The sequence below is a fragment of the Gossypium arboreum genome, unplaced genomic scaffold (assembly GCF_025698485.1).
Source record: "Gossypium arboreum isolate Shixiya-1 unplaced genomic scaffold, ASM2569848v2 Contig00684, whole genome shotgun sequence".
Taxonomy (NCBI): domain Eukaryota; kingdom Viridiplantae; phylum Streptophyta; class Magnoliopsida; order Malvales; family Malvaceae; genus Gossypium; species Gossypium arboreum.
The window spans coordinates 1-8820 of record NW_026440798.1 but is presented as its reverse complement, the minus strand read 5'-3'; the positions used below and the strand labels follow the sequence as shown (position 1 = coordinate 8820).

At 54.8% G+C, this 8820-nt stretch overlaps 1 non-coding gene and 1 pseudogene across 1 annotated transcript; both read left to right on the top strand.

Moving 5' to 3' along the window:
- The first annotated feature begins 253 nt into the window (after nucleotides 1-253).
- Nucleotides 254-404, top strand: LOC128289214 (5.8S ribosomal RNA). The gene has a single exon (XR_008278894.1). It is a non-coding gene; the product is annotated as a 5.8S ribosomal RNA (ribosomal RNA).
- Nucleotides 405-610: 206 nt separating this feature from the next.
- Nucleotides 611-3798, top strand: LOC128289215 (28S ribosomal RNA; annotated as a pseudogene).
- The last annotated feature ends 5022 nt before the right edge of the window (nucleotides 3799-8820 follow it).

Here is an 8820-nt window from a genome sequence, read left to right as displayed (position 1 = left end):
GCGTTGTATACAACATCGGAGGTGGTGCGGTGCATCGTTGCTCGTCCCCACCCCCGCGTGTCGGAGCGGCCGGTCTTGTCATCCCTTTGCCCATTGGGGGTGAGATGTCGATCAACTTCTTCGATGCAAAACGAATAAACCCCGGCGCGAATCGCGCCAAGGAATCGAAATGAAAAAGGGACACATCTCTTGTCGCCGCACCGTTCGCGGTGTCGCGTTTCGTGATGTTGTTCTTTGTCGCAAAGTATATAGAACGACTCGGCAACGGATATCTCGGCTCGCATCGATGAAGAACGAGCGAAATGCGATACTTGGTGGAATTGCAGAATCCCGTGAACCATCGAGTCTTTGAACGCAAGTTGCGCCCAAGCCATTAGGCCGAGGGCACGTCTGCCTGGGTGTCACGCATCGTCGCCCCATCTAACCCCGATCCTGGGACCGGTTGACCGCGGCGGAAATTGGCCTCCCGTGCGCTCCAGCCAGCGGTTGGTTTAAATTCGAGTCCTCGACGACATAATCGTCGCGACGATCGGTGGAATGCTGCAAGCAAACCTCGTTCGAGTCGTGCGCGTTCGTCGATCGAGACCTTAAACCCTTTCGGCATCGCATCGCGACCCAGGTCAGGCGGGATTACCTGCTGAGTTTAAGGCATATCAATAAGCGGAGGAAAAGAAACTTACCAGATTCCCAGTAACGGCGAGCGAACCGGAAAAGCCCGCTTGAGAACTGGTGCCACCGGCGTTCGAATTGTAGTCCGGAGAAGCGTCCTCAGCGGCGGATCGGGCCCAAGTCCCCGGAAAGGGGCGCCGGAGAGGGTGAGAGCTCCGTCGTGCCCGGACCCTGTCGCACCACGAGGCGCCGTCTACGAGTCAAGGTTTGGGAATGCAGCCCAATCGGGCGGTAAATTCCGTCCATACAACATGGGTGAGAGACCGATAGCGAACAAGTACCGCGAGGGAAAGATGAAAAGGACTTGAAGAGAGTCAAAGAGCGCTTGAAATTGCGGGAGGGAAGCGGATGGGGCCGCGATGCGCCCCTGGTCGGATGTGGAATGGCGAGCCGGTCCGCCGATCGGCTCGGGCGTGACGCGGGTCGTGGCGGCGGCCCAAGCCCGGCTTTGATACGCCTGTGGAGACGTCGCCGCCTCGATCGGGATCCAGACGCGCCGTCTCGGCGTGCTTCGGCACCTGCGTGCTCCGGGCGTCGGCCTGCGGGTTTCTATTCGCCCGTCTTGAACACGGACCAAGGAGTCTGACATGTGCGAGTCAACGGCTGGAAACCTGTAAGGCGCAAGGAAGTTGATTGGCGGGATCCTCACGGGTGCACCGCCGACCGACCTTGATCTTCCGAAGGGTTCGAGGAGAGCATACCCGGGACCAAAGATGGTGAACTATGTTCTAGCAAGGAAGCCGAGGAAATTGGTGGAGGCCTGCAGCGATAATGATGCAAATCGTTCGTCTGACTTGGGTAGGGGCGAAAGACTAATCGAACTGTCTAGTAGCTGGTTCCTCCAGTTTCCCTCAGATAAAGCCGAGCCTTAGCGAGTTCTATCGGGTAAAGCCAATGATTAGAGGCATCGGGGGCGCAATGCCCTCGACCTATTCTCAAACTTTAAATAGGTAGGACGGTGCGGTTGTTTGCTGAGCCGCACCACGGAATCGAGAGCCCAAGGGCCATTTTTGTAAGCAGAACTGGCGATGGGATGAACCGGAAGCTGGGTTACGGTGCCAATCGCAGCTAACCTAGAACCCACAAAGGTGTTGGTCGATTAAGACAGCAGGACGGGGCTGCGGAAGTCGAAATCCGCTAAGGAGTGTAACAACTCACCTGCTGAATCAATCTAGCCCTGAAATGGATGGCGCTTTGCGCGCGACCTATACCTGGCCGTCGGGCAAGAGCCAGGCCCTGATGAGTAGGAGGGCGCGGCGGTCGCCGCAAACCCGGGCGCGAGCCCGGGCGAGCGGCCGTCGGCAGACTTGGTGGTAGAGCAACATTCAAATGAGAACTTGAAGGCCGAAGAGGGAAAGGTTCCATGTGAACGGCACTTGCACGGGTTAGTCGATCCAAGAGACGGGGAAGCCTGTCCGATATGCGTTCACGCGAGCTTCGAAAGGGAATCGTTAAAATTCCTGAACCGGGACGCGGCGGCTGACGGCAACGTTAGGAGTCTGGAGACGTCGGCGGGGCCCGAAGAGTTATCTTTCTGTTAACGGCCTGCCCACCCTGGAACGGCTCAGCCGGAGGTAGTCCAGCGGCCGGAAGAGCACCGCACGTCGCGGTGTCCGGTGTGCCCCTGGCGGCCCTTGAAATGGAGGACCGAGTGCCGTCCGCGCCTGGTCGTACTCTATAACCGCATCAGGTCCAAGGTGAACAGCCTCGTCAATGGAACAATGTAGGCATGGGTCGGCAAATGGATCCGTAACTCGGAAAAGGATTGGCTCCTGAGGGCTGGGCACGGGGTCCCAGTCCCGAACCTGTCGGCTGCCGGTGCACTGCTCGAGCGCTTCGCGGCGAGAGCGGGTGCCGCGTGCCGGCTGGGGACGACTGGGAACGGCCTTCCGGGGCCTTCCCGCGACGAACAATGACTCAGTAACTGGTACGGACAAGGAATCTGATCGTTTAATTAAAACAAAGCATTGCGATGGTCTCCTGCGGATGCTCACGCAATGTGATTTCTACCAAAGGCTCAATGTCAAAGTGAAGAAATTCAACCAAGCGCGGGTAAACGGCGGAGTAATCATGACCTCTTAAGTAGCCAAATGCCTCGTCATCTAATTAGTGACGCGCATGAATGGATTAACGAGATTCTAATCGTCCCTGTCTACTATCCAGGGAAACCACAGCCAAGGAACGGGCTTGGCAGAATCATGGGAAAGAAGACCTCTGGAGCTTGACTTCAGTCCGACCTTTGTGGAAATGACTTGAGAGGTGTAGGATAAGGGAGCTCAAGAAATTGAAATACCACTACTTTTAACGTTATTTTACTTATTCCGTGAATGAGGTGGGCACGGCCCTCTTTTGGACCCAAGGTCGGCTACGCCGGCTGATCCGGCGGAAGACATTACGTGGAGTCATCGGCACATCTGTTAAAAGATAACGGTGTCCTAAGATGAGCTCAACGAGAAAGAACCGTGGAACAAAAGGTAAAGCTCGTTTGATTCTGATTTCAAGACGAATACGAATCGTGAAAGCGTGGTCTATCGATCCTTTAGACCTCGGAATTTGAAGCTAGAGTGCCGTAAAAGTTACCTAGTGATAATCGGCTTGTGGCAGCCAAGCGTTCATAGTGACGTTTTTTGATCCTTCGATGTCGGCTCTTCCTATCATTGTGAAGCAGAATTCACCAAGTGTTGGATTGTTCACCCACCAACAGGGAACGTGAGCTGGTTTAGACCGTCGAGACAGGTTAGTTTTACCTCACCGATGGCCGCGTCGCAATAGTAATTCAACCTAGTACGAGAGGAACCGTTGATTCGCACAATTGGTCATCGCGCCGGCTGAAAAGCCGCGCGAAGCTACCGTGCGCTGGATTATGACTGAACGCTCTAAGTCAGAATCCGCCAGAAGCGACGCACGCGCCCGTCGCCCGATTGTTGACCCGCGTAGGGGCCTTGGCCCCAAGGGCACGTGTCGTAGGTGCAGCGACCGCGGCGGACAAGTCGCGGGCGCCTCCTTGAGCGTAATTCCCACCGAGCGGCGGGTAGAACTTTGCGTACGACTTAAATACGCGACGGGTATTGTGGCGGCAGAGTGGTCTTGCCACGATCCACCAGATTCAGCCTTTGTCGCCTGATTCGTCCCTCCCCATCTCCTTCCGATCCACCTTTGTTCTTTGCACGTCTGACTCGGGTCCCCAAGGGGGGACTGAAAGGAGTTAGTTAAACACTTGGCCGTCACCCCGGGAAACATGGGTACAACGGGCCGTGGTGGTGGGTGCGAGCTGCCAAGTGTTACGGCCCGCACTTGTTCAATTTTCTCGCTGCGGCTCGCCGCAAGCATGCCATGCCATACTTTGTATTTGTTTTGGGCCAACAAAAATTTCGTTAAACACTTGGCGTGCACTTTCGAAACATCGCGACAACAATGGGTAGCGAAAAGAGCCTCATCATGGTATGCCCGAAAGCACTTGTTCAATTATCCATCGCGCTATCATGCCATATTTCATTCGGCTTGTATTTCTTTGGGCCACTAAAAAATTTCAATTAAAAATACTAAGTGTAAGTGGCGAAAAAACTTGCCCCTCATTTCAGCGGTACGGAGCCCTGCAACATCCGCAACGTGAAGCCATCCCGCAGAAGGGTTATCGGCAACATCAGACCTTGGTGCCTCGGATCCGCGAGCGCCATTGAAAAAGTGTCCCCTGTTTTACATCCAAACTCCGCCCTCGCTTGCACATGAATGTCAACGTGGCAGCATTGACCAAGTTTTTTAGCTCTTTGGGGAAGTGATATTGAGCAGCCAGGTTATCCAGTGGCACCATGCCCATCGATGCATGATCCTGGACGTCATGTTCCCCACCACCGTTAGGTTCCCATGGTGTTCGAACGATCCATCCTGCTGGATGATCCCATGAGCCATCCCGATGATACAAACGTTAACGAAGTCCCTCCCTAATCCTGTAAGGTTCGATACCGCTACATGTCTGCACCTAATAATGAATGAATCATTCCAAAGGTAGGATTCGATACCATGTAATGTCCGGGACCCAACAATGAATGAATTCCCTCGTTCCTCCCTTTGTAACGAGCCGGCAGACTTTTGGCCCTGAAGGGTAGCCTTCAGACACTATCGGCAAAGGGTGCTATCCTGCGTGTGGGGGCCATCGGTACCACTCACCTTTGATGGTTCGGAGCATCGGCAGCATCGGCACCTTTGGTGCATCGGATGTGGGAGGGTCGAGCACCAAAGCTAATTTTAGCCCTGCCAGTGGGTGTCGGTACCATAAAGTGTCCCTGCTTTATACATGAATGTCAGCCCGTAGCACATTGACCAAGTTTTTAGCTCTTTAGGGGAGGTGATATTGAGGAAGTCAGGTTGTCTGCAATCGCCATGCCCATTCTTATGCCTCAGACGTCGGTGTTTCATCGCCGTTAGGGTTCTCGGCGGTGCTCCGCATCTATCCTGGCGGTGTTCCATGAGCCATCCTGCGTGCGTTCTCCGAGCCATCCTGAATATCAAAACGGTTACAAGTCGTCCCTGCCCCTCCCCAGTCCTCCCTTTGAATCATCCCGCCCTCCTTTTGGAACAAGATCCTCCGCACCTTGGTCTTTGGTCGCTAGCATCAGCACCCTTGTAACCGACGTCGATGGCATGGGCATCAAGCACGGTCGCTTGGACGTGCCGAGCCTTGACGCCATCGGAAACCCAGGCCCTGGTCGTGCGGGAGCCTCGGCCACCATCGGCAACCCAGGCGCCTGGTCGTGCGGGAGCCCGGCCACCATCGGCACCCAGGCCTGGTCGCGTAGGAGCTTCGGCCACCATCGGCAACCTAGGCCCTTGGTCGCGAGAGCCCCGGGCACCATCGGCACTCAGGCCCTTGGTCGCGGGAGCCCTGGCACCATCGGCACCTTGGTGCTTGATGTGCGGAGCCCGGGCACCATCGGCAACCCAGGCCCCGTCGTGCGGGAGCCCCCGCACCATCGGCAACCTAGGCCCTTGGTCGTGGAGAGCCCGGGACCATCGGCACCTAGGCCCCTTGGTCGCGGGAGCCCTGGCCACCATCGGCACCCAGGCCCTGATGCGGGAGCCCGGCACCATCGGCAACCTAGGGCCTGGTCGCGGGAGCCCGCACCGGCACTTTGCGCTTGATGCGGAGCCTCGAACACCATCGGCAACCTCGGCCCTGGTCGCGGGAGCTTCGGGCACCATCGGCACCTTGGTGCCTTGGATGTGCGGGATCGAGCAGCATTGGCACCTTTGGTGCTTGATGGGCCCTCGACACCATCGGCAACCTAGGACGTTGGATGTGCGGGTGCCCGAGCAGCAGGGCACCCTGTGGCTCCGGATGTGCGGGCTAAAGAAAGGGTCCCTGTTTCCATATACGAATGTTGCCCGCAGCGAGATTGAAGTTTTTTAGCTCTTTAAGGTAGAGATCCGCCGCCCTGACGTGGCCCCTCGAACCTGCTGAGTGGGTGCGTCCGCAGTCTTACGGGGTCGGATAGTCCCGCAAATGACTCACCAACGGTGGTGGGTCAATCGTTGGCGCTAGTGGCCGGGGTGATGATTTTCTGGCTGAAGCCCGTGCCCATAGAAATGTAGCCAACGACTTCAAGACCAGTTCCCTATATCGGGCAAAGATCTCTTTGGGTGGCTTATGTATTGCTATGGCCTGAGCATTTTGCCCATTCTCCCCTGTCATGTTAAGTGACGCCTTTGTGCCTTCCAAGTTTGATCATCGGCGCCTTTGCCTTGCCAAGGCCTTGCCTGCATTCGAAGTGCCCGTGACCCCAAAGATCAAGTCCCTTTGACGGCAACGGCTCACTGGGGGCGTGTTGAGTTTGTAGGCTCGGTCTTGGCTTGACCAAGTCCCAATGGGATTTTGTCCTCGTGTTCCTGTGCCAAGCGTTTGTAGTGCCTCGTTTCATTGTTCCGCTCCCCTACCAATACATTGGTTGGGTGGGTTGTTGGCCGGTGTGTGGGTGCTACCACTAGTACGCAATGGGCATATGAGTGGTGTTTTGTTGTGTGTATTGGCAGGCTCCATGCTACCCGCATCGAACTGTCGAGCCACACCTCTTCATTAACTCCCTTGTTCTAATTGAACCTGGGATGCGATCGGGATCCCGTGTTGCGTACCTAAGCCAGATGGAATTATTGATGTGTTGCCGTCCCTTCTCCATCTCGTGCCCTTTGGGTGGTGGTGGACCACAATCGTGCCCTGTGTCCCGAGTGTGCCCCTTAAATCGGTGTGGCCTCGTCGGTGCACTGGTGCTCGTTCGTGCTTTCGGATGCGGAAAATATTTTGAGAGTAGGGTTTAGGCCCTTGTCTCTCGATGCCTATGCATTTTGTCTCTTGACACGGACGATGCTCGTGCCTCGTTATGGCCTCTTCTGTTGCTCACGCGGCATGTTGAGAGCCATGCAGTGTCGACGTCGCGGAGGAATGCTACCTGGTTGATCCTGCCAGTAGTCATATGCTTGTCTCAAAGATTAAGCCATGCATGTGTAAGTATGAACAAATTCAGACCGTGAAACGCGAATGGCTCATTAAATCAGTTATAGTTTGTTTGATGGTATTTGCTACCGGATAACCGTAGTAATTTAGAGCCAATACGCAACAAACCCCGACTTCTGGAAGGGATGCATTTATTAGATAAAGGTCGACGCGGGCTTTGCCTGTTGCTCTGATGATTCATGATAATTCGACGGATCGCACGGCCTTTGTGCCGGCGACGCATCATTCAAATTTCTGCCCTATCAACTTTCGATGGCAGGATAGTGGCCACTATGGTGGTGACGGGTGACGGAGAATTAGGTTCGATTCCGAGAGGGAGCCTGAGAAACGGCTACCACATCAAGCGAAGGCAGCAGGCGCGCAAATTACCCAATCCTGACACGGGGAGGTAGTGACAATAAACAACAATACCGGGCCTATGAGTCTGGTAATTGAATGAGTACAATCCAAACCTTTAACGAGGATCCATTGAGGGCAAGTCTGGTGCCAGCAGCCGCGGTAATTCCAGCCCAATAGCGTATATTTGTTGTTGCAGCAAAGCTCGTAGTTGGACTTAGGGTGGTCGGCGGTCCGCCTCACGGTGAGCACCGGTCTGCTCGTCCCTTACCGCCGGCGATGCGCTGGCCTTAATTGCCGGGTCGTTTCCCATGTTACTTTGAAGAAATTAGAGTGCTCAAAGCAGGCCTACGCTTGTATACATTAGCATGGGATAACATCACAGGATTTCGATCCTATTGTGTTGGCTTTCGGGATCGGAGTAATGATTAACAGGACAGTCGGGGCATTCATTTCATAGTCGAGTGAAATTTGGATTTATGAAAGACGAACAACTGCGAAAGCATTTGCCAAGGATGTTTTCATTAATCAAGAACGAAAGTTGGGGCTCAAGACGATCAGATACCGTCCTAGTCTCAACTATAAACGATGCCGACCAGGATCGGCGGATGTTGCTTTAGACCCGCCGGCACCTTATGAGAAATCAAAGTCTTTGGGTTCCGGGGAGTATCGCAAGGCTGAAACTTAAAGGAATTGACGGAAGGCACCACCAGGAGGAGCCTGCGGCTTAATTTGACTCAACACGGGAAACTTACCAGGTCCGACATAGTAAGGATTGATGTAGACCGAGAGCCTTTCTTGATTCTATGGGTGGTGGTGCATGCCGCCCTTAGTTGGTGGAGCGATTTGTTCGTTAATTCTGTTAACGAACGAGACCAGCTCGCCAACTAGCTACACGGAGGTGATCCTCGGCTAGCTTTAGAGGGACTATGGCCTTTAGGCCACGAAGTTTGAGGCAATAACAGGTCCGGATGCCCTTAGATGTTCGGCCGCACGCGCGCCACACTGATGTATTCAACGAGTCTATAGCCTGGCCGATGTGCCCGCAATCTTTGAAATTTCATCGTGATGGGGATAGATCATTGCAATTGTTGGTCTTCAACGAGGAATTCCTAGTAAGCGCGAGTCATCAGCTCGCGTTGACACGTCCCTGCCCTTTGTACACACCGCCCGTCGCTCCTACCGATTGAATGGTCCGGTGAAGTGTTCGGATCATGGCGACGTGGGCGGTTCGCTGCCCGCGACGTCGCGAGAAGTCCACTGAACCTTATCATTTAGAGGAAGGAGAAGTTACAAGGTTTCGTAGGTGA